Genomic DNA, 26,637 nt, shown 5'->3' with positions numbered 1-26,637 from the left:
TCCGCCAAGGCATGTCCCATCTACAGCACCACCTGGCGGAAATCGCCCTCGGCTATCTTCTGTGTCGCCGAGGCGCGCTGCTGGCGGCCGATCAACCGGCCGATCGCTGGTGGCAGGAGCTGCTCCTGAACAACCTATGGATCAGGATCTTCTGCCTTCGGCTGAATGCCATTCCATGCTGTCGGTCGCAAGCTCTGAGCAGTCGTTGAGTTAACGGCAACCTTGGTCACATTCCTCCATTTTCTGTTCACCCTATCTCCATTATCCACTGGAATATCCGCGGCATTCGGGCCAATCGGGATGAATTGTCGATCCTCTTAAGATCCTACTCGCCGGTCATCTTCTGTCTTCAGGAAACAAAGCTGCGTCCCCAAGACCGCTTTGTTCTCCCTCATTTTCAGTCCATCTGATATGATCTCCCCTCTGTTGAAGGCACTCCAGCCCATGGAGGACTCATGATTCTTCTCCATGAAACTCTCTATTATCACCCAATCCACTTAAACACTTCCTTCCAAGCTGTCGCTGTCCGTCTTTCCCTTTCTGGATATACCTTTTCTCTTTGTACTGTATACATTCCATCGTTCACACCAATGGCACGAGCTGATCGCCTTCATCTTCTTGGTCAGCTTCCACCCCCCCTATTTGCTGGTTGGGGACTTCAATGCCCACCACCCGCTTTGGGGATCTCCACATCCTTGTCCACGTGGCTCACTATTGCTAGACGTCTTCCACCAAGCGGATCTAGTTTGCCTCAACACTGGGGTCCCTACATTTTTGTCTGCCTCCACGACAAATTTCTCTCATTTGGACCTTTCGGTCGGTACTGTTCCGCTAGCTCGGCGCTTCGAATGGTTCGCCCTTGATGATACACACTCGAGTGACCACTTTCCATGTGTCCTCAGACTGCAGCCTCAACTGCCAAATATGCGCCCGCGAGGCTGGAAGTTTGCCCAAGCCGATTGGACACTTTTTTCGTCTCTAGCGACATTCGATGACCGTCACTTCCCCAGCGTCGACGATGAGGTCACACATATTACCGACGTTATTCTTACAGCTGCTGATCTTTCAATACCACGCACCTCCGAATTGCCCCGGCGCCCCCCAGTTCCTTGGTGGAACGAGGCGTGCCGTGACGCAATACGTGAGCGGCGACGTGCTCTTCGCGTTTTCCGCCACCATCCTACTTTGGCCAACTGTATCCGCTATAAGCAGTTCAGTGCGCGATGCCGTCGCGTCATCCGCGATAGCAAGAAGGGAAGCTGGAAATTCTTTATTAGCTCATTTCACACCTTCACTCCCTCCTCGGAAGTTTGGAGTCGGCTTCGACGGTTCTCAGGCGCGCCTAGTTTCTCCCCGGTCTCTGGGCTCACTGTCGCGCATGATACATTAGTGGACCCCGTCGCAATTTCTAACTCATTGGGTCAGCACTTTGTTGAGATTTCGAGCTCTTCAAATTACCCGCCAGCGTTTCTCCCGAAGAAACGTGCAGCGGAAGTGCGACCTCTTGCTTTCTCCTCTCAAAATCGCGAAAGCTACAATACTGTTTTCTCCATGCGGGAACTCCAACATGCACTCTCTTCTTCTCGCTCCTCCGCCCCAGGACCGGATGGTATCCACGTCCAAATGTTGTTGCATTTATCAACCCATAGTCTGCGTTACCTCCTTTGCCTTTATAATCGAATTTGGACCGACAGTACTTTTCCCAGACGGTGGCGGGAAGCTATCGTCGTTCCTGTTCCGAAACCTGGAAAGGACAAACATCTCCTCTCTAGCTATCGCCCCATTTCTCTCACGAGTAGTGTCTGTAAGGTTTTGGAGCGTATGGTGAATTATCGTTTAGCTTGGTGGCTGGAATCCGGCAGTCTTCTAACACCTGCCCAATGCGGATTCCGAAAGCATTGTTCTTCAGTTGACCATCTTGTTGTTCTCTCCGCTTATATCATGAACAATTTTCTCCGGAAACGCCAAACAGTAGCAATATTTTTTGATCTGGAGAGAGCATACGATACCTGTTGGACAGGCATCCTCCGCACACTGTTCTCTTGGGGCTTTCGAGGTCGGCTGCCCCTTTTTCTTCGCGAATTTATGGTAGAGCGCACATTTAGAGTGCGGGTGAACACTACTCTCTCCTGTATTTTCTCCCAAGAAAACGGGGTACCCCAGGGCTCCTTGCTGAGTGTTGTACCGTTTGCCATTGCCATAAATCCAGTTATGGATTGTCTCCTTCCGCACGTCTCGGGCTCCCTCTTCGTGGACGATTTTGCGATCTACTACAGCTCTCAACGGACCAGCCTTCTTGAACGACGTATTCAAGGATGTCTCGGTCGCCTCTACTCTTGGAGCACCGAAACCGGCTTCAGTTTTTCTCCCAGTAAGACCGTTTGTGTTAATTTTTGGCGACGTCAGGAGTTTCTTCCACCCTCCCTACATCTAGGACCTGTCAACCTTCCGTTTTCGGACGTCGCTAAATTCTTGGGTCTTAGGTTTGACAGAAAACTGTGCTGGTCCTCCCACGTTTCCTATCTTTCGGCTCGCTGTCTGCGATCCCTCAACACCCTCCGTGTCCTGAATGGTACCTGCTGGGGAGCGGACCAAGTGGTCCTTCTCCGCCTCTATCGCGCCTTAGTGCGCTCGAAATTGGACTATGGAAGCATAGTCTACTCCGCTGCTCGGCCGTCTATTCTTCGGCGTCTCGACTCTATCCACCACCGTGGATTACGTTTGGTGTCTGGAGCTTTTTACACCAGCCCTGTGGAAAGCCTTTATGCTGAGACTGGTGAACCTCCGCTGTCCAATCGGCGAGCAGTCCTTCTGAGTCGTTATGCTAGCCATCTGCATTCCATGCCTGCTAATCCAGCCCATGACATTTTTTTCGACGCCTCCTTTGATGTACGGTATGCAGGCCGCTCCTCCTCCCTACTACCACCGGGAGTCCGTTTCCGTCAACTGCTCCATTCTCTTTCCTTCCGCTTTCGTAAAACCTTCTTGACAACTTGGGGTACAGTACCGCCTTGACTCCGTTCCCGGATCTGCCTGCTCCGTGACCTTTGTCAGTTTCCCAAGGATGGTACCCCTTCACTTGCTTATCGTCGGGCATTTTCTGCTCTATGTGCACAAATGACTGACGCCACATTTATTTACACCGACGGCTCGAAAACATCGTTAGGTGTAGGGAGTGCCTATATTGTTGGCGACACCCCAAATCAATTTCGGCTTCCCGACCAGTGTTCGGTTTATACTGCGGAGCTTTACGCTGTTCTCCAGGCTGTCTACTACATCCGCCGCCATCAGCGGATACAGTATGTTATCTGTTCAGATTCTCTCAGCTCTCTCCTCAGTCTCCAAGCTCTTTACCCTGTCCACGCTCTGGTCCACCGGATTCAGGACTGTCTGCGCTTGCTCCACCTGGGGGGCGTCTCGGTGGCGTTCCTCTGGCTCCCGGGACACGTTGGTATCTGTGGATATGAGGCAGCCGATATAGCGGACAAGGCTGCAGTCTCTCTTCTTCGGCCAGCTATTCAATCGATTCCCTTCGCCGATCTACGGAGTGTTTTATGTCGTCGTGTTGTTCTTTTATTGCACGCACATTGGTCGACACTTCCCCATAATAAATTGCGGGACGTGAAAGTTCTTCCTTGTGCTTGGACCTCTTCCTCCCGAACGCGTCGTCGGGAGGAGGTAATTTTAACTAGACTTCGAATAGGGCACTGTCTTTTTAGCCAACGACATCTTTCAAGTGGTGATTCTCCCCCGCTCTGTCCCCACTGCTCTCAGCTGTGGGCGGTAAGACTCCTTTTAATTGGGTGCCCCTATTTTACTCCGTTACGCGCCCGTCTACAGCTGTCGCCTGATATTTCTTCCATTTTAGCAGATGACACGCGCTCGGCCGATCGCGTTCTCGAGTTTATTAGTGCCAGTGAAATGACGTCAGTCATTTGTAGCTTTTTTTTGGGGCAACCAACCATTTTCTGTAGTGGATTTTTAAGCCTTTCTTCTGCTTTTAGTTTCTCCAATTTTTTGAGTTTCGTTCCCATTGCTGCTGGTTTCCATTTTCGGTTTTTTACTGTTTCCTAAGTCACGGACCGGCCACTAATGACCATAGCAGTTTTGCGCCCTAAAACAAAAACAAAAAAAAGTTCGGACGCTCAAGCTTCGCCTCGCAGCTACTTAATAATCAATTCCTGAACCTCACACTGTGGTGTTGGACGCCTGTAATCGAGAATGTTAATAATGATCGGAAGCGGTTATTAAAGTCGTCCGTGTAGGTATGCGACTGTCGCGTGCAGCATAGCGGCGAGGACTGACAGCCTGAAATAGCTTGTCAGCCGAGTTGGGCCGCGGCGAGTGGCGAGCGTTCATTAAATATTTGACAAGCGCTCGCCTCCCGAGCTCTTCCGCTCCTTTCCAGCTTCCTCTTGTTGTGTCAACACTGTTTCACAACGCATAAACTTCGCCCACTATAGTGGCAGTATATTTAAATAATACAGCGGCGATAGCGGGAGGTGGCAAATTGAAATCTACAAGAATTAAAGCACTTGACCCTCAATGCTTTCCGTCATTTCCGGAAAACTGCCCAAACAGAGAGCTGTGGGGGTTCGCTGAAAAAGTCCTGGCAAGCTCTGTCTTATATTTCTGGGTACCAAGCTTTTTCTTTTCAGACTACCTCATCGTCCATGGAACTTCAAAACCTGTTATTCGTTTGAATCTTGGATCTGAATCGTACCACAAAAAGTTTCAAATTGCGCCACACCTGGCAAATGGTAGAGGAAATTACGAAAGAAATGTTTCTTTCAACGCTGGTGGCTTCCATTCCACAGAATTTAACTTGGAAACCTGGAGTGGTTACTGTGAGACACCTATGCTGCCAATTTCAAATTTATCTGTAACTGTTGTTAACATTGGGTGATTATTTCATTGTTTCGTCAGTGTTCAGTTTTTTAGTAAACTGACACACAGAAGCAAATACTGCCTTTAAAACAAAATTGTCTACACTAATGCAAGCGGAGAACTCTCCCAAGAGGAAAGATACTACGCTTACTACGGCATTTAGAGACCTTCCGTGAAAGAGGCTAAATATGGAAGCATTATTATTTGCATAGCGCAGTTTCACCTGCTGTTTCACGTAAAACGTCACGTGACCATGCGAAAACTGTTGGCGTTTCTGACTCCATATTAGCACATTTTCCACTTTTTAGTGGTAACTTTAGCTCACTGCGAGAGAAATTGAATTTTTCCGAAGCATTTTGAGTGCAGGTAATACGGCTTCATTTAAAGACACTGTATGCTCTTAAATATCTTCAAATAAAGTTTGATTACTCGCCAGAAGTGGCGTTAATCACTCAGCAAAACAATTTTTGTCACCTCTCAGCCGTTACGTAAATGGGTTGATGACTCCACATGTATTAAATAATAGCTTAATAATGTCGTTGTTAATGTCTAGTTTTCATATATACTGATCATTAAATAGGTAGCATGTAACCTGAAAATTCCATGTAATTATGACACGTCTTTGAGTTATGCTGTGAAATTAGTAATTAAAATAGGAATCAGAAAATTCAGTTATGCAGGGAGTTAGCAAAGATTGTAGCCTATTCTCCCTCCCTCCCCCCCCCCCCCCCCTTCCCGTGTTGATCCGTCTATACAGAACAAAGAAGTAAATCGAGAAGAAAGCTCGAAAAGAAGCCTAAGTTCAGGGAATAGAAACAAAAACTTTGTTTCACAACGACACTGTAATTTTCTGAGGCCTAGAAAGATCAGCTGAAGGGAATGGACGGTGTCTTGAAAAGAGTTCATAAGATAAACGTAAGTGAAACAAGGATAAAAGAATTCACTCGAATTCAGTCAAGTTTCGCTGAGGAAATTAGATTGTGAAATGAATCGAAAAGTATGAAAGTTTGCCATTTAGCAGTAAAATAATGGCGCGAGTACAGAGTATATAAAATGCAGACTTGCAATAAGCTTGTATGAAAAGCGAAACTTCCTTGTGTTCGATGTATATTTAAGTGTTAAAATATTTTCTGAAAGTATTTGTCGGTGATGTAGACTTCAATCAAAGTGAAACGAGGATGGTAAGCGGTACGGACATGAAGATACTAACTTATGAAAATTGTTTTTCTAGCTGGGTAAACAGAGTAAGCAAAGAAGACATGGAAAATATTATGGCATAGACTGACATAAAAAAGGAAAAAGTAAAACGTTCACAGAAAACATCCTGAGGCAACATGGAGTAGTTAATTTAGTAAAGAAGGGTTTAGAGTAAATATTTGAGAGGGAGCTAAAGGCTTGGAAACAGTAAGAAAGTTAAAATTGGTGTAGAGTGCAGTGCAGTATTTACGTACATGACAGCCTAGCGTGCGAAAGCTACTTCAAACCAGTCCTTGGACTGACGATGAGGATATAAGAGCTATTGCATAGAAACCCACTGACAGCTGTTGATCTGTTACGAGGCATCATAAAAATCTGACAGCTGGCTTTAGAGAATTTTTGGGTAGTTACGTGGTAGAAATGTCCACCGTTCGTTGGTCATAGAGCATGCATAATTCTAAACTAGATGGGATGTTCTAGAGTGCTGTGACCTCAGAGCATGAGGTTGGCCGACGGGAGAGGATAGCTGCGTGCTGGGCTGTGGCGCAGAAGTGTGATGATCGCTTGCGACATATCCGGCGCTCGGCCCGAATGGCGCAGGAAATGGGCTGTAGCAGTGCTCATAGGCTGTGAGTGGGGACGGACGCGAAAGCCAAGCCCTGTAGCCGGAATAGTGTCCCGCGAGACTCTAAACGCAGACCAGTCAGCGCTGCGCTGACGTCATACCACGTCTCACTCCAGTGACGCGCCACATCAGGAATTCAAAACAATGCTTTCTTAAACATCGTTCTATTACAAACACTGAGGCAAATCTTGGCCCAAAATGTCAGACCACGAGTAAATACGGTTGTGCGTACTGTCAGTCCAATCAACCAGGAAATGAGTGTCGCTCGCTCGCTCGCTCACTCGGTCCCCCTCCTAAAACACACACACACACACACACACACACACACACACACACACACACACACACTTAACACATACGACTATATTAAAACACAGCGGCGAAGTTGAGAACTCCCTCCTGCCAAACTAATTGTTGTTCCTTGTGCTTTCCCCACTTCATATGAGTACCGGTATTGATTTGTTAAAACGGACAATGTAGATTTTTTTTTTCTTTCCCTTGTCAGTCTGCCCCATGTGTGTCCACAATTTAATGTACTTCATACAGACAGTTCCATGGGTAATTACTCGGCTATGCATACGTACCAAACCGGAATTCAGAACAACGTTACCTACCAAAAGAATACTGCATATATACTGCAGAGGTAATAGCCATACCTAGAGCACTACAAAACATGACTTTTCCTCGACAGAATTTTTTTAAATGTGGCGACTTTGACTACACTGCAAATGTACTAAAGTGCTATTCAGAACATTATTTGATCGGCACAATCCATGATCAACTGTGTGGCCTCCGCAGTGTAGAGATACCCACCGTTCTTGTCTGAACGCAGTGTTACGTCTGCATTGCAGGTAATGAGCTGCCAAAAAGCAACGGGATGTAAACACCCCAACACAATCTAATAAACTACGGGCCATCAAACACACCACCTAGGTATGGCAGACTTAGATACGAAACTCTAGAAGTGAAGGTATTGCTTTAGTCCGTCTCAGATTTGCAAACACCCAAATAACTCATAAATTTCTTCTACGACAAGAACAACCCCTGCAGTGTGTCTGTGAACGAACGTTAACAGTACGCCACATACTCGAAGACTGACATCACAGTTCTTTTGTAACTGTACAAACGGACACACACTCACCAGAACCTAGCGGGTGAAGTAACAGCATTAAGGTGTATTCTACTTTCACCTCTAATAAATAGAGATTACAACAACATACAAAGACAATGCGGTTATACACAATAGAGCCAAAGAAACTGCCTAATACATGTTGTAGGGCTCCCGCTGGCTTGCAGAAGTGCCGCAACATGATGTGCCATGGACTCGACTGATGCCTCAAGTAGCGCTGGAGGGAAATCGCCATGAAACCTGCAAGGCTGTCCATAAATCCTTAAGGGTACGAGGGGGATGCAGTTCTCTTCTGAACAACGTTGCAAGGCATCCCAGATACGCTCAACAATGTTCATATGTGGTGAGTCTGGTGGCCAGCGGAAGTGTTCAAACTCAGGAGAGAGTTCCTGGAGCCACTCCGCAGCAATTCTGGACATTTCCTGCTGGAGTTGCCCACGTCCGTCGGAATTCACAGTGGACATGAATGGATGCAGGTGATCAGACAGGATATTTACGTACGTGTCACTTGTCAGAGTCGTATCTAGACGTATCAGGGGTCCCACATCACTCAAACTGCACATGCTGCACACCATTACAGAGCCTCCATCAACTTGAACAGTCATCTGCTGACGACAAGCAGGGTCCATAGATTCATGAGGATGTCTCCATGCCAGTACACATCCATCCGCTCGATAGAATTTGAAATCAGACTCGTCCGACCAGGCAACATGTTTCCAGTCATCAACAGTCCAATGTAAGTGTTGACGGGCCCAGGCGAGGTGTAAAGCTCTGTGCCGTGCAGTCATCAGTGGTACACGAGTGGGCCTTGGGCTCCGAATACCTATATCGATGACGTTTCGTTGAATGGTTCTCGGGCCGACACTTCTTGACGGCTCAGCATTGAAATCTGCAGCAATTTGTGGAAGGTTCGCACTTCCGTCACGTTGAAAGATTCTCTTCAGTTGTCGTTCGTCCCGTTCTTGCAGGATCTCTTTCCAGCCGCAGCGATGTCGGAGATTCGGAGTTTTACCGGATTCCTGATACTTACGGTACACTCGTGAAATGATTGTACGGGAAAATCCCCACCTCATTACTACTTAGGAGATGATTTGTTCCATCGCTCGTGCGCCAACAACACCAGGTTCACACTCAAATCTTGATAATCCGCCATTGTAGCAGCAGTAACCGATCTAACAACTGCGACACTCACTTTACCTGTGTAGGCGTTGCCAACCGCAGCGTCGTATTCTGCTTGTTTACATATTTCTGTATTTGAATACGCGTGCCTATACCAGTTTCTTCGGCGCTTCCGTGTATGTTGCGTCATGGGCCGGAAATGGGAGGGAGGGCCTGTCACCGTTCATTCCGTTCTTGGCACCTAATTACACCATGGACTACTAAACATCGTTCTCTGAACATAAGATAAAAACTACATGCATTAGGCTGCCATTTCAACTTCTACACGCTCACCTTTTATTTTTGACTATGCACTTTTAATAAGCTATTTAACCATACATGCACGTAATACAAAACACGTGGGACTTCGTACCCAGTACATTATAATTTCATTATTGTTGAGCAGAGATAGGAGAGAGACTCGTACCTAGATCGTGCGACGTCAAGAGGATTCAGGTACTAGTAACAACGTAGTCCCTGCATATTTACTATCATCATCTTGTCTCTGTTACTGCTACATCGATGAAGGTCTCTATGCGAACGGAACTTAGTTCTAACCTTTAAACTTTCCTTCAACTATGCGTAACAGTGCTAGTTACAGTTTGTAACCTGCCTGCGGCGCTCATCATTAGGTATGGTTTTATTGGTACGGCAAGCTAACGGCACGAGTGTACTAGTAGTAGTTATGTGACCTGACGAATATGCTAGGCACAACCACGTTCTGAATCAGAAAACCAAATAACCACTAATTTCTTTTTGTAAAAGCAGGGTAGAGATTATCGTACAGAATAATTAACTCATTAATTACACAACGGGGATGTTGGTACTTGTGTTGCATTCTGCCACTGACATTGCCCACATTCAGTGATAACCTAGCGACACAGTAATTATCGTAGTTGTACTCGCACTAACCAGAAATGACGTGTAAAAAGAAAATTCTGCCAGGAGCTCTCTTAATGCAAAATTAAGAGAACGTTTTCATTGAATTATGAAATGAAACAAAATTGGAGTGGTATTACTGAGTGTTTCATACCGTGTCCTAACAAGCTCCTGGCCAGTCTTCCTCTGAGAAGCAGCCAACTGTGATTTTGACACCAGTTACTACTTTATGGTTTAATGTAGAAATTAGCTGGAATCCCCATGTAAAAGTTCTGAACTTCGTTGCACAGTTTTCTCTTCTCCTCTCTCCCCTCCCCTCTCTTCTCTGCACGCCATCATGAAAGCAATGTGTCGAGTGCAAAAGCAGTATTGCCACAGATTAAGTTGTTAACGACTTTTAATAGATACCAGCCGTAAAATGATTCCCTTTACTCAAATGGCTCTAAGCTCTATGGGACTTAACATCTGATGTCATCAGTCCCCTAGACTTAAAACTACTGAAACCTAATTAACCTAAAGAGCCGGCCATTGTGGCCGAGCGGTTCTAGGAGCTTCAGTCCGGAAATCCTCGGGCATGGATGTGTGTGATGTCCTTAGGTCAGTTAGGTTCAAGTAGTTCTAAGTTCTAGGGGACTGATGACCATTTCCTTTATTCAGCACAAAACATCTCTGTACGTAAAAGTTGAGCCGGAGCAGCCGAACTGTAACAGTGGGTTGTGTACATAAATCCGTATAGAGCACACAATACTGGATAACGTAGTGTAGGACTGAGTAACGCTGTATACAGCATACCGCACACCCCACTTACATCGTAACTATGCTTACATTCGGCAAAGATAACTTGTTGCTTGAGGACGAAGAGTTAATGCTGCACATGGAGCTTTGGTTAATACCAAAGGAGTAAAACGCCAAACGTCATTTTTCAGCATAATTCACGATCATACCAAGTCATCACTTTAGTTAGAATGCACAGTTTAGAGTACAATAAAGCATGGTGAAACCAGATCGCAATGCGTTCGGTTTAAGAAATATTTTTTTCATATTTTCAAGACCATAGTCGCGATAATGATTTCAATTGACAATTATTGCCAGTCTTGTACTTGGGCTTGACTTACGACTACGCATACCATACCCTCCTGCTTATTGCTTTGTAATCGTGCTGCTATTCTATTGTTCTCCTTTCTCTTCTTAAAGGACTCAAAAGTACTTGCTGTAAAAACTGGAATTCTCGTTTCGATTTTCTATTTGCTTGCAATTCGAATTTAAATTCTTGTTTCCCGTTACCAGGAATTGTCAGTAATCAAGCAAAAAATACACAGTTCTTTAACATGAGAATGTAGGCTAGCTTAGCACACCCCTTCACCGGCAACTGTAGTCGTATTGGAGACAATAGTGGTAAAGTGGCAGAGAACTATGGAATACGGCAGCCTCAAATGTGTCCTTACTGCTTTGAGATAAAACAATCCCTTCCCAATGTGCCGCAATATGTTAAAAGATTCAAAAGCACCTACAAAGAGCAATTCAGAACACTGGCATGTTTATTTCTGCCACGGTTTTGTCGCTAACCAACTTACTTGCAGTTGCGTGCACACACTGCCATGAAATATCCAACCCCTATTTCAAACTTGGCGAAGGGTTCTAGATCATCTTCCTTGACTAGATTTCCGGTAACTGCCATCTCTTCCACAAAGGATAAGGAGCTTTAAGGTGACAGCGAATTGTTGAGGTCATTTCTAAACGAGAGTGTGCAGAAGTTCGTCTGTTGTTGCGAAATACCACAATGGCGCAGGAATTTGCTAACGTATCTTAATACTGTGGTTTTAGTGCGGATAAAATAAGGAAGTATTTCATTATGTTAGCTTCCTCAGTGTTGTTCTGTTAAACTCCTCCCAACTTCGTATCACTGGATTGGAGATGGACATGTCCAGAGAGAAGGTTCTGGCTTTACATTTTTGTTCCACACTCAAACAACTGAACGTTACTTGAACGATGTGACTATTAGTTTCCTTGCCTTGTGTTCTGATCGCTAAAAACCCTACTGCTTTGGTCTGTGAGCTTAACTGGTCACCACCATCCGTAAATCCCTGGAGCATGTACCTTATCCTCCTAGTGAAACAGGGTTTTCGAAGTTTCGTTAATGCTAAGTTCAATCCATAAAGTCCAAGAAAAGATGTTTTAAGTTCATAATTTTAAGCAGTGTGTTTTAGACCACAGTTAGTGGCTTCGTGTATGGTGTAGTTACCTTGTCTTCGACTGATACGGAAGGGAGCGGGGACAACGAGAACAAAATCAACATTATCTGTAACTTTATTCGACGGGTAGTTCAATTTTTTAAAGACTGTCAGCTTATCTCAAATATCAAACTTAGTATTCACCTCACTCAAGGAACTTACATAAATTGAAAAGGTACTCTTCCAGCTGGAGCACTCGTATTGTTTGCTGTGATATATTGAACTAAGCTCGGAAAACAAAAAACTGTCACGTGCAATTAGAGATAAGGAAACGAAAGTGGCCTCTGTGAATTGATATTGCAACTATCACAGCGGTAATTACACTCCGTTAAAATCTGTAGTAATCTTCTCAAAAACAGCCGCGTTGACGTTTCTTGCATATTGAAAGAGACTGTCTCAATACGCGTTCATTTCTGAGTGCGGGTATATTTTTTTTTGTAGATTCGAAGACATTAATGCTTCATTAATATATACTTCTATACTACTATTTAAGACAGAACGTTGTTAAACGTTACCAAAAATCTCGATAAATTGTTCACAGATTTACTTGAAGTTATTACTGTACTCCAATAATTATCAGATGAACATAGTTTTAATATATTTTTAAACAATATAGAGATTTTATGTTCAAACAGACTGAGAGAAAGAAAATGCTCTGCCGTGAAAACGTGCTGTTTGGTTTCCTTCCTCGCGCACTCTGTTTTCACAGTCTTAAAGCTTATTGGCTTACGATTACAATACTACTACGCAATTTGAATCGTCCAAAGCTTTGAAATCCTATCCGTTTGCGAAATACCGTCAATGAAGCTACTATCGTCACACAGCCAGCAGCAGGTCGGCCCAACCTTTTCACCCATTCATTTTAAGACTTCAGTTCCAATCAAGGATTCGTTGACAATAACAATAAAAAGGCTCAAGACCAGTGAGATGGGGAGGAAGAGGAGATTTACAGAGGGAGAGGAACAGATTACAACGTATATCCGCTTTCCATACATATTTAGCAATTGGCGAAGCATTGTAGGGTTCACTAGTATTTGATGGAAGACAGATATAAACGCGGTTACCAGTATCTGTATCTTAGCTATTTGCAAGCGTGCTGCTATGTTGTATGCCATACCATGTTGTGAAATTCGAGAGAACTCTTTGAAAGCCGTGTTGTTTCCCTTCACCAGCTTTCTGGGAAGGTGTGGCGATACTGCAGGCAGATGGCTGCCAATGGTAGGAAAGCTAGTGCTCTCTCTCTCTCTCTCTCTCTCTCTCTCTCTCTCTCTCTCTCTCGTAAGCGAGTGATCAAGTGATGTTTTTCAAACGACCTGCGTTTCTTCCGTGGAGTGTTCGCTTTTAAATTCCATAAGTTACGGATTTTGCTAATGACATAGTTCTTCTGCCAGAAACATCACAGTTTACAACTAATGACTCCCAGGCGGGATGGAATGGCAAGTTCTAAAAGGGTAAAAGTAAATAGGGATAAAAAGCACTGTGCATAAAAAGTGGAAATGTGTTTACTCAAACTACAAACTGAAAGTACTATAAAGGTCGACCGATTTACATTTCTTGGCATTCTCATTTGCAATAACGGGGATGTAGATGCAGACATCACCAGCAGAACTGGGAGTTTCCGCAGCCTTACAACAGACGTTAGACACATGGCAATTAGACGCTCAAAGTATGTCCATAAAGCTTTGGTGGTACACCTCTATCATCTTCCCGATGGCCATATATAGGCATGTGAAACCTGGAAAAGTCATAAAAATCAGCACACTAGCTCATTGTTTCTCGGCAACAATGTTTGAGGCGAATTTTGAAGGAGAGTTACCGCGATCATATCTCAAATGATGTGCTGAGAAATGGTTTACGTAGCCTGCATAAAATAGTTGCTTGAATAAGACAAGCTTGTGTGGCATGTTTTCCACATGAAAGAGGGAAGAAACACGGAATTAGCAGTGTAGTGGAAACAGACGAATCGATACAGAAGCAGACCTCGTGCCACATGGAAAGGAACTTTCACAAAGGACCTTAAATAAATGAACTGGGAGGAAGCGGAACACCTATTAGCTGATAGCTCGAAGAAACTGGTTCCCGATGTGCTAACTAGCATCGGAGAAAGTATGTCTAAATATAGAAAAACAATTAAGACTGTTCAATGCAAACAAGACTCCAGACTTCGATGGTATTGAATAGATTTTACATTGAACACACTACGGAATTACCCGCTTTCCTACCACATTTCTGTCGAGGATTTACTGCCCAGAGGACAGTCCCGCGTTACAGGAAAAACGCAGGTCACTCCTGTTAACAAAAGGCATAAAAGTCAGATGCACAGAAGTATGGACAAGTATCCTGTTAAAGGATCCTAGAGAATAATATTAGGTCAAAAATGGCGTTCCTGGAACAGACAACGTTCTGTCAGAGAATGAGCCTGGATTCAGTAGCAAACACTCTTGTGGAACAAAGCTTGCTCCATTCATACACAGCTTCTATATAGTAGACGCAGGTCAAAGAACATATTTTCATTTACTAGGTTCCGAAAGCGGCACACGCAGAGCACCATATCGTTGACAAGCAACAGAGGTACAATACACGAAAGTGTGAAGTTGGCTCGAGGATCATTTGATAAACGGAACCTAGTGCGTTTCAGTGGACGGCGAATGATCCACAGAAATGAAACAAACATGTAATCTTCCATGAGAAAGCGTCATAATACCTCCAATGTTCTCAGTATAAACGACTTACCGGACAGGATCAACAGCACTGTAAGATAGTTCATTGACGATGTTGGTACCTACAGGAAAGTATCGTCGTTTAATGAATGTAAACAAATGGAGAAAGACTTAGACAAAAATTTTCATTTAGTCCAATTAGTTGAAGCTGTCTTTAAATGTGGATGCATTTTAGATTATGCTTGCAACAAAGATAAACCGATGGAATCTGACTAAAATATACGTGGGGAACATATCACATCGTACAAGTGTTTAGGGATAATTTTGAGAAGTGATACGAAATGAGATGATAACCGAAAGTGTTAGGGAAGGCGAATGGAAGGGTTATGATGAAAATAAAATACGATGCATCTTCGAAGAAATGCCATAAGACGCTAATGTGACCAATCTCGGAGCATGGTCTTCCAGACACCTACCATTCAACTTTGTTGCTTCATTAAGTGATTTAATTAAGGTAACAATCTTCAGGCTACAGTGGCGATACAAAGCATTGTACTAATATTAATGCGCACTTTCGTTAATCTAGGCATGTGCTGTGGTCGTCCTAATATTAAGGAATATTTACATATACTTTTTCTTCGTCTCTGATAAAGAATTTTAAATAATCACTCGCTTTTGAACAAACTAATTTTGGGTGTTAAACCGCGTCATTATGCAACACTAAAGCCACTAAACTGCCAACATTTCCACAGACTTGCTGCAGTTCTCTCCAGTGAAGGGAGACCACAGCAAGTCGTTCGAAACGTCGGCAGTTTAGTTGCTCTAGCATTTTATAATGACGCTGCCCGTGAAAGCTAACGGACTTGAATAACGTATTTTGTTCATATGAGTTGCTGCCTTGTTGTGGTGTGTTCAGTTGCCTCCAATGCTACGGTTTCTTGAATGTTACTAACCAGTGTTTGTAAACTTAACACGGACACGTCAAATACATCACAATCAACTCGATTGTGCATTAGAAGCAATATGGCGGTTAAAACAAGGCTTATTTCGATCAGCTAATGGCTTTTCGATCCTGATGTTAGCAGACGTTTTCATTGTCCTCTCCTCATCTTACTTGTCGCAACTTTGATGTTAGTGGATCAAAATTATTACAATAAGATACACAATTTCACGTCAACATGACAATATAATAATTACTTTAAAGTTTTACTAAGATACTGCTATTGGAATCCAGATTCATACATATTCTTAATTGTTACGCATTTTATGTTTTAACAATATTCAGTTGAAGTTGAACTGAGAGTTTCGGAATCGGTAATTTCGTTTAACAGCCAATGCGGCTTCAAATTGTTAAATGCTACAGCATTGTTCAGTTGTTTGCTGCAGGCGTGACGAAAATCCGAACTAATTCAGAGACCTGCTGTGAGGATGGCCAAAGGTCGGTACAGGCCATCAGAAATTGTAATAGAAATGCTCAGCCGGGCGGGATTAGCCGCGCGGTCTGGGGCGCTGCAGTCATGCACTGTGCGGCTGGTCCCGGCGGAGGTTCGAGTCCTCCCTCGTGTGTGTGTGTGTGTGTGTGTGTGTGTGTGTGTGTGTGTGTGTGTGTGTGTGTGTGTGTGTCCTTAGGATAATTTAGGTTAAGTAGCGTGTAAGTTTAGGGACTGATGACTATGCACAGGTAATTTAAATGGAAATCTCTGTAAGAATGACAATGTAGTTCTCTGGAAATACTGTTGGTGCATTTAGAGTACTTAGCGACCATTATGATCGATAGCTCCATCGAATATCTTTCGTAGAGATAAGGCGAGAGAGATACTGGCACGTAAAGAAATATATTTGCAGCCAACATTAAGTTACCCATTTCACTGCGTGTTGAGCTCAGTAGATATGCATTATTATTTTAAGAAATATAGTAACCAGCCAGTTTTTCGTGTTTTTTGTGCCAATAAAAATTGCTGGCTTTCACTCATCTTCAGCTGAGGTAAAACAATCTTCAGTTATTTCAGAGTTAATAACATAAGACTGAAATTTGGATGGCGCAGCCGCCTTCCTATTTTGCTTATTATTCCAATTTTCGCCTTTGTAATCGTAGATAATAAATGTTCACAACTTGGCGGGTACAGCGGTGTCTTTGTGCAACAGACAAGTCAAAGTGTTGCTACCACGATTATAAAAGCGAAAATTGCAACAAGAAGCAGAACAGAACAGCATCTTAAACACCCAGATTTCAGTCGATGTTCTCAACGACGTGCTAACTAAAAATTAAATTTGTGAGAAAGCGTACAGCGAAGTAATCCTTCAATTTTTTGTTCTCAACATCGGTTGAGGTATTCCATGTCGTACATGTTACTCGGTTGACTTTCCCGCTTTGCTGATGACAGATGCAACAAACTGCCGCTAGAGGGCTCCGTATTTCAGCGTGTAACGTGGCTGTATGTAACGTAACGATGCAGCTACGTAAGAAACAGCGAGCGGTAACAGCTCCTCACCGCAGAAAACGTGCCTCCAATTGAAATTTATAGAAGAACGAAAGCTGTGTTCGGTGATCACTGATTTCGATACAGTGTGCGAAGTTGGGTTGTTGATGCCCGCAGTGAGGGAAACGGTGGTCTTAAGCTCAACTTGGCCACATCCGATTTTCTTCAGTTTCTGAAACAGAAAGAACTTATTCCAGGACTTCACTTCCATATTTACGAAGTGGTGCATGCAGAGGTCAGGATATGTCTCCTTAAAGTAAGTTAAACATACTACAGTGGCGTTCTTGACCTAGTAGATAGTGTCGGAAGTTCCATGCGGCTTTTCGCGGATGATGCTGTAACAGAGAAGTTGCAGCATTAGAAAATTGTAGCGAAATGCAGGAAGATCTGCAGCGGATAGGCACTTGGTGCAGGGAGTGGCAACTGTCCTTTAACATAGACAAATGTAACGTATTGCGAATACATAGAAAGAAGGATCCTTTATGGTATGATTATATGATAGCAGAACAAACACTGGTAGCGGTTACTTCTGTAAAATATCTGGGAGTATGCGTGCGGAACGATTTGAAGTGGAATGATCATATAAAATTAATTGTTGGTAGCAGGTACCAGGTTGAGATTCATTGGGAGAGTGCTTAGAAAATGTAGTCCATCAACAAAGGAGGTGGCTTAGAAAACACTCGTTTGACCTATACTTGAGTATTGCTCATCAGTGTGGGATCCGTACCAGGTCGGGTTGACGGAGGAGATAGAGAAGATCCAAAGAAGAGCGGCGCGTTTCGTCACTGGGTTATTTGGTAACCGTGATAGCGTTACGGAGATGTTTAATAAACTCAAGTGGCAGACTCTGCAAGAGAGGCGCTCTGCATCGCGGTGTAGATTGCTCGCCAGGTTTCGAGAGGCTGCGTTTCTGGATGAGGTATCGAATATATTGCTTCCCCCTACTTATACCTCCCGAGGAGATCACGAATGTAAAATTAGAGAGATTAGAGCGCGCACGGAGGCTTTCAGACATTGGTTCTTCCCGCGAACCATACCCGACTGGAACAGGAAAGGGAGGTAATGACAGTGGCACGTAAAGTGCCCTCCGCCACACACCGTTGGGTGGCTTGCGGAGCATAAATGTAGATAACAAATTGGTCTTTCATTGGCAGTGATGTGTTCGTCACGATAGTGACTATGTTGAGAAATATATATGTAGATCGAAGAACAAAGACGTCGAATACCAATGAAATCTTTCACATAACCCCACAGAAAGAAATCGCATGGGGCTAAGTCGGGAGAGCGTGGAGGCCATGACATGAATTGCTGATCATGATCTCCACCACGACCGATCCATCGGTTTTCCAATCTCCTGTTTAAGAAATGCCGAACATCATGATGGAAGTGCGGTGGAGCTTCATCCTGTTGAAAGATGAAGTCGGCGCTGTCGGTCTCCAGTTTTGGCATGAGCCAATTTTCCAGCATGTCCAGATACACGTGTCCAGTAACCTTTTTTTTCGCAGAAGAAAAAGGGGCCGTTAACTTTAAACCGTGAGATTGCACAAAACACGTTAACTTTTGGTGAATTGCGAATTTGCTGCATGAATGCGTGAGGATTCACTACCGCCCAGATTCGCACATTTTGTCTGTTCACTTCACCATCAAGAAAAAATGTTGCTTCATCACTGAAAACAAGTTTCGCACTGAACGCATCCTCTTCCATGAGCTGTTGCAATCGCGCCGAAAATTCAAAGCGTTTGACTTTGTCATCGGGTGTCAGGGCTTGTAGCAATTGTAAACGGTAAGGCTTCTGCTTTAGCCTTTTCCGTAAGATTTTCCAAACCGTCGGCTGTGGTACGTTTAGCTCCCTGCTTGCTTTATTCGTCGACTTCCGTGGGCTACGCGTGAAACTTGCCCGCACGCGTTCAACCGTTTCTTCGCTCACTGCAGGCCGACCCGTTGATTTCCCCTTACAGAGGCATCCAGAAGCTTTAAACTGCGCATACCATCTCCGAATGGAGTTAGCAGTTTGTGGATCTTTGTTGAACTTCGTCCTGAAGTGTCGTTGCACTGTTACGACTGACTGATGTGAGTGCATTTCAAGCACAACATACGCTTTCTCGGCTCCCTTCGCCATTTTGTCTCACTGCGCTCTCGAGCGCTCTGGCGGCAGAAACCTGAAGTGCGGCTTCAGCCGAACAAAACTTTGTTTTTCTACGTATCTGTAGTGTGTCGTGACCATATGTCAGTGAATGGCGCTACAGTGAATTTATGAAACCGCTTCAATCATTTGTAATAGCCCTGTAGTTCTAAGTTCTAGGGGACTGATGACCACAGATGTTAAGTCCCATAGTGCTCAGAGCCATTTGAACCATTTGAACTTCAATTTCTCTACATTTAAGGCAAGCTGTCATTCATCACATCAATTAGGAATTTTGTCTGTCGTCTTGTATCCTCCAACAGTCGCTCAACGACTACAACCCACTGTACACCACAGCATCATCAGCAAACAACTGCAGATTGCTACCCATCCTGTCAGCCAAATCATTTTTGTATGTAGAGAATAATCGTAATCTTGCCACTTGGTGCACTCCTGACAATATCCTTGTCTCTGAAGATTTGCGGACGGGGACAGTATACTGGGTTTTGTTACTTAGGAAGTCTTAGAGCTACTCGCATATATTAATCTACTCCATATGCTCATACCTTCAACAGCCTGCAATGGGGTACCACGTCAAACGCTTCACTGAAATCAACAAAAGGTACTGTAAATCAACCATTACACTGAGAAAATGTATCCTTAATATATAAACTAAAATTCAAATTACATCATACAAAAAGAGATCGACCATGAAGCATAGCATGAATTAGATTGATTTGCCTGGTATTTTAATCTTACCACTACATGTAGTAGTGAGCCCAATATTAACTCAAATTTCTCATGAAAATGTCTTCAGAGTTGGTGGTGCTTCTGTCTATGGACGAGAAATTGCTTGCTTGCTTACTTTTCAAAAATAACTGAAATTAAAGGCGGCGCAGCATAATAGTAACCATGCAATGGACGCTACACTGCCATGGGGCCTACACACTACATTACTACTGCTATTATTTTTATTATTATTACTAGCGAACCCATTAATACTTAGTAGCTGCTAAATACGTGTAAAAATTGGATATACGTCCTTATCTCCTTCGTCCACCCCCGTTTGTCCATATTCTTCTCCCCGTCTTCACCCCCCCCCCTCCCAATCAATATCTCTCTCTCTCTCTCTCTCTCTCTCTCTCTCTCTCTCTCTCTCTCTCTCTCTCTCTCTCACACACACACACACACACACACACACACACACACACACACACACACACGTTTAAGATTTTTTTTATTGTTATTGCCAACGAAACCTTGGTCGAGAATTGAAGTCGAGCAAAATGAATCGGTGAGTCTGTTGGCATCACTGGTATACAGGATATGAGAGACCTTGCGTGCTGCTGCACCCTCTGAGAATAGTAGTTTTACCGACAATAGTTCTTACAGTTGTAATTAGCCAACAGATAGGACTTGAAACTTCCGGACGATTCGGATTCGATAGTAGTATTCTAATCATAAGCCGACAAGCCATAAAGATTATTTTCCTGCTTCCTGTTAAAACCGACTCTGAAGAAGAAAACAAATCAGCAAGTAGTTCCTGTTTAAAATTGTATACGTATAAGGAGAGCGAATAATATGGGAGAAACAGTTTGTCCAGTAGTCTGTCATGCTATCGCAGTTAAAACACTGCGAGAAAGAAACGGAAGCCGCACATTTTCATGTCACAACATTTTCTTTCTTGTGGTAGCTTTTAACGGAAAAGCGGCAGATCGTTGTCTGAAAAAATATAAAGCCAATATTCGTGTGAACGCTTATTAGAGAATTTTGTAAAAATTCGAAAGTTATTGGCCGATTAAGTTCAGGGATTTTTGGTAACAACGTGAAACAACTTGGCTTTACATAGTAGTATAGGGAGTGGCAGTATTCATAATCGAAGCATTGGCAGCCTGAAATCTTCAAATTTCTGCCAGTTCAGTAGAAGTGACTCTAGCAATCACGAGATTTACAAACTAAGCATAACTTGGTTAATTTTAAATGGCGATGGAGATAATGGGAGAGGAGATTGGTCCTAGGGAGAGAAGAGGCGCAAAAGAAGCAGGTTTGCTAATACGCGTGTGTCGTCAATATGGCAGTTCATTTTCTTTTCTGAGTAGTATTTCAAGGTGATATTCACAATGCACTGAGATAGGCTTAATTCTGTAAGAACTATTCTAACAAATAAGTAGTTCCTGTTGTCTCACTGATTAGATAACTCGCTGTTTAACAAACCGTCTAAGGAAATGAAATCAGTTACCTTAAGTATTTACAAAAACAGGAATTCAAAAAAGTTGTTTTTTGTTCTGTAGTTGCGTGCTAATGTTGGTGGGGAAAACTGGGATGCTAGCTAATATTTCATTGCAGTCAATGGTCCCCAACCTTTCCGAGACCATTACCCCTGAGTTCAGGGTACTGGACGAGAAAGCTTCCCATAATGTCGGTAGAGAAACGCTATGGAGTACCATGGCTCAACGAGGTTACTCATCTGACCTCATAAATACAGTTAAGAGTCAATACACACACACAAATTGTTACAGGTATGGGAAATACAACAAAAAAGCCAATGAACACGAAAAAACGGATAAAAGGAAAAAAGTTGCAGCAAATAGTGACAAATGACAACCTAAAAGTGCCCTGAAATGCAATCTCTTTAGTTTTGTCTACCGACAGACAACCAGTAAAATCTAAAACAGTCTCGAATAATAAAATCTTGGCGCAAGTAAAACATTTTAAATATCTAGGATGCGACATCACTTTGCAATATAACCATGACCTGGACTTAAAAGTAAATAAATTTACTTCCAAATGTGTAACCAAAGGCCTAAAAAGTTAGCAGAATAGAGCCAGGAAAGAAACCCAGCTGAAGTTTCATAAAACGGTAGCAGGACCAAGCCTTTCTTACGCAAGTGAACCATGGGCGAAAACAAGCTCAAGAAATGAGATTTCTCAGCAGAGTGGAAGGCCGTACAGGGGAAGACCCGTAAAGATAAGAGGAAAGATACAGGAATATATAACCGAACGAGAAAATAAAGGAAAATCGGAGAAAATAGAAGGAAAATGTAGAACGTACGGGTGGAGAACGGTTCCCGGTTAATGACCTAAATTGTAAATGCACTGGAAGAAGAAATGCAGAAAGAGGATGCAAGAGATGGATACTGTAATAAGCAATTTGCCTAATACAAGGAGGACTCTTATAACAACTTCCACTCCGTAACTTTCGGTACATTGACCGAGCGCAGTTGGAGGTCCATTGTGTTACGTAGGGAGCTGCGGCTTGACTGTTAGCGGTGAGCGGTTGGAGGGAAAGGGCGGAGTGTGGGGGACCACGGCAGCGGCCGCAGCAGGCGTGGGGAAACGTGGGGCACGTCCGGCCGCCGCCTCTGACTCAGTGCGCGGGGAAACCCGCTGCTGCGTCAATACGTACGCCCGTGCCTGGCACAACATTGTTAGCTGCTCCGCTAGCCGCGTCAAAGCGCTCAGTTTGCACGGTCGACCGCCGTTGATTACGGCTGCCCTGTCCACTGGACGGTTCATTATCTTAGGGGTGTGCACTTACAACTTAATCACGTACCGTTGGGAAACAGTTACTCCCCGTATGCTCTGTGCACTGGCGCTGGGAACACTCAAGTTCTTAGTGATCAATAAACGTTTTTTCTTTTATACCTCTACGCCATAAATTCTGATCAACTAGCCGAGATATTGGCCTTGTGGGACCATCTTACAGTATTTGTCCTTGGTTCGCGTCAGCCTTCGTAGTCTTCTACGAACAGTGCCAATTTGAAAACATCCTTTCGGGTGTTAGGACACACACAATTATGAAACACTGAAAAACTAGCACCCAACGCTCCAACCGTCGTCGCAGCTATTCTCTCAGAATCGACTGAACTGGTAAACTGCTGTTCAGTCACCCTGGAGAACATCGCCGCAAAAGAGGTAGAAATGTCTGTTATGTAATACACACATCAAAAAAAAGTTTTGCATCACCTCGGTTCCGAGAGTTCCGGAACCTGTACAGAAAATAGGAACAAAGATCAAGAAACATCATTTCCACCCATTTCATTGCTCATGAAAACCACACATAGCATGTTGCACCACCATACAGCGAAATGCCAGTACCCGACGTGGCACTCTATCCACAAGTTCATCAAGACACTGTTGATCCAGATTGTCCCACTCCTCAACGGCGATTGGGCGTAGATCCCTCAGAGTGCTTGGTGGATCACGTCCTCCATAAACAGCCCTTTTCAGTCTATTCCAGGCATGTTCGATGGGGTTCATGTCTGGAGGACTTGCTGGCCACTCTAGTCGAGCGATGTCGTTATCCTGAAGGAAGTCATTCACAAGATGTGCACGATGGGGGGGGGGGGGGGGTGCACGAATTGTCGTCCATGAAGACGAATGCCTCGCCAATATACTGCTGATATGGTTGCACTATCTGTCGGAGGATGGCATTCATGTATCGTACAGCCGTTACTGCGCCTTCCATGACCACCAGCGGCGTGCGTCGGCCCCCTATAACGCCACCCCTAAACAGCAGGGACCTCCACCTTGTTGCACTCGCTGGACAGTATGTCTAACTCGTTCAGCCTGACCGGGTTGCCTCTAAACACGTCTCCGACGATTGCCTGGTTGAAGGCATATGCGACACTCATCGTTGAAGAGAACGTGATGCCAATCCTGAGCGATCCATTCGGCATGTTGGCCCATCTGTACCGTGCTGCATGGTGTCGTGGTTGTAAACGTGGACCTCGCTATGGACGTCGGGAATGAAGTTGCTCAAAATGCAGCGTATTGCGCACAGTTTGAGTCGTAACACGTCCTGTGGCTCCACGAAAAGCATTATTCAACATGGTAGCGTTGCTGTCAGGGTTCGTCCGGGCCATAATCCGTAAGTAGCGGTCATTCACTGCAGTAGCAGCCCTTGGGCGACCTGAGCGAGGCATGTCCTCGACAGTTCTTGTCTCTGTATCTCCTCCATGTCCGAACAACATCGCTTTGGTTCATTCTGAGACGCCTGGACACTTCCTTGTTGAGAGCCCTTCCTGGCACAAAGTAACAATGCGGACGCGATCGAACCCCGGTATTGACCGTCTAGGCATGGTTGAAATACAGACAACACGAGTCGTTGTACCTCCTTTCTGGTAGAATGACTGCAACTGATCGGCTGTCTGACCCCCCCCCCTCCCCCCTGCGTTAAATAGGCGCTGTTCATGCATGGTTGTTTAAATCTTTGGGCGGGCTTAATGACATCTCTGAACAGTCAAAGGGACTGTGTCTGTGATACAATATCCACAATCAACGTCTATCTTCCCGAGTTCTGGGAACTGGGGTGATGCAAAACTTTTTTTAATGTGTATAGTTCCGGCGATTCATCGTTACGCGGCCGAAAACCTAAAATAATTTTATACACGCTTGACAGGCATGTTTGATCTTAACAAAGCACGTCACGTCGGTCTGTTATCAATGGTTGAGCAGACACTTGAAGGAAGTCTTCAGACGTGAACAACAGGCTTCTTTAGTTTAGGTATTGAATATTAACTATCTCGACATATCTAAACAGTTGAAACTATTATTTCAATCTCAGCTGCTGTTACTTTCTTACCTACTTCCTTGGTACGAAGCGCGAACTGCCATTCTAATGGTATAAGTTCGTCTGTACTTAAGGCCCTATATGTTTCCAGTTAATCCCAATCGAAATAATTCGCCAAGATTAGTGTGTACTTCTATAGGCAGTTGCTTCCTTTCGAAAGTGAGGTAAAGAGTAGTATGAAGAAACATATCCTCCCTGACGTACGACGTGTCACAAACAGTAATGAACACAGCGAAGTTCAGCGAGGACTGCCTAACTCCAGAATACATGATATAATGCTCCCTCGTATAGAATATATGGCATTGATTCTGCGAAGACTGATGCCGAAATAGGCTAGCAAATATTTTTGAACGTGGTGGAAAACTGCCTACACGATGTCTGAACAGATTATTTTCGCACGAATGCGACTGGACCTTTTTAATTTCTCGCAACCTTTATTGTAGGGGCATGTTTCTAGCCTTAACACTAACTTAATGCATGATCGTGAATGGCAAGATTTCACGCTATCTAAAGCCAAAGTTATTTAAAATTGTTTTAGTTCCCACGCTTTACAATCAATTTTATCCATACTGTATCTCGGACGCAACCATTAATGATTGTTCGTCAAAAGAACAACCAGCTGCAAATACTTAAACAGCTTTATTTTACTGCCGCAGCCGGTTTCGGGTTGTTATGCTCATCCTTAGATGCATAACTGCTCCTGTTACGTATTTTATTTATCAACAGCATGACATCCGGTCCTTCAGCATGTTCCAGTGGACGGAGTTTCGTCTTCCTTTGATCCTCCGAAATTTTCGGGATGATGCGCAAGTTGTAGCAGTGCTGACAGCAAACACGCTATAAATAAATTTCCGTCATAATACTCTCGTATCTGACGCTGAAGCAGATATTAAGCATATTATGAACTATTCGCGTTCTACTGTGATTCATTTAGAATGTGTGTCATCTTTGTATTGCTACAATTTCCGCACCGTTCTGAAAAAGTCGAAGGATGAAAGCAAGTAGCACCGCCGTCCACTGGAACGTGCTGGAGAGTCGGGTGTCTGGTTGCTGAGAAATTAATGTAACAGGAAGCGTTAAAGCATCTGTAGATTAGCATAACAATCGGAAGCCAGTTTCGCATTAAGATACAGCTTTCCAAAAAATATTTGTGACTGGTTAAATTCTTTACCATAAACGAAAACAAGTTTAGATGAAATTACACACACAAATATGTGTCACTGTATACATGTTAACGGCAATAGGGCACGTGTAGATGTCATCTCTTACATTCTACACCGAAATGTGTTGGAGTACATTTATAGTACGTAATACTTAATATATTTTCTTGTTCAGCATCTCTAGAATGGCTGTTCTGTTTTCTCTGCAGTTGTTGGACGTGACCCAGTCTGACACGTAGGCTGCCACTGGACTTCACGTAATGGTAAGTACCTCCACTTTTTATTTAACTAAGACAATTACACTGCCTATCGAAAAATGGGAAGCAACCACAATACATGGTCCGATGTCAATGTAACTTCATACAAATACACTCCGTCGGCGGATGCGTAAATGGGGTTTTCTCTGACACGCAGAACAGCCACCAGAGTGCACTAATATTGTTACCAGGCCTGATGGGTATAAAAGATGTGCACCAAGCACATCGCAACCCCTTCACACATGCCCGCCCCCCCCCCCCCCCCCTCCCCCCCGCCATG

At 44.0% G+C, this 26,637-nt stretch overlaps 1 protein-coding gene across 3 annotated transcripts in view; it reads left to right on the top strand.

Moving 5' to 3' along the window:
* Positions 1 to 26,637, top strand: part of LOC124555180 (beta-1,4-glucuronyltransferase 1) — a 312,738-nt gene that overhangs the window by 170,149 nt on the left and 115,952 nt on the right. For all 3 annotated transcript variants that reach the window (XM_047129014.1, XM_047129012.1, XM_047129013.1), the window contains exon 2: positions 26,310 to 26,363. The gene's annotated coding sequence lies outside the window, so the exon portion shown is untranslated. The remainder of the gene's footprint in view (positions 1 to 26,309; positions 26,364 to 26,637) is intronic.

This window comes from Schistocerca americana, chromosome X (assembly GCF_021461395.2).
Source record: "Schistocerca americana isolate TAMUIC-IGC-003095 chromosome X, iqSchAmer2.1, whole genome shotgun sequence".
Taxonomy (NCBI): Eukaryota; Metazoa; Arthropoda; class Insecta; order Orthoptera; family Acrididae; genus Schistocerca; species Schistocerca americana.
Note: the sequence above shows the minus strand (reverse complement) of the source record. Positions and strands in the feature narration are given on the sequence as shown.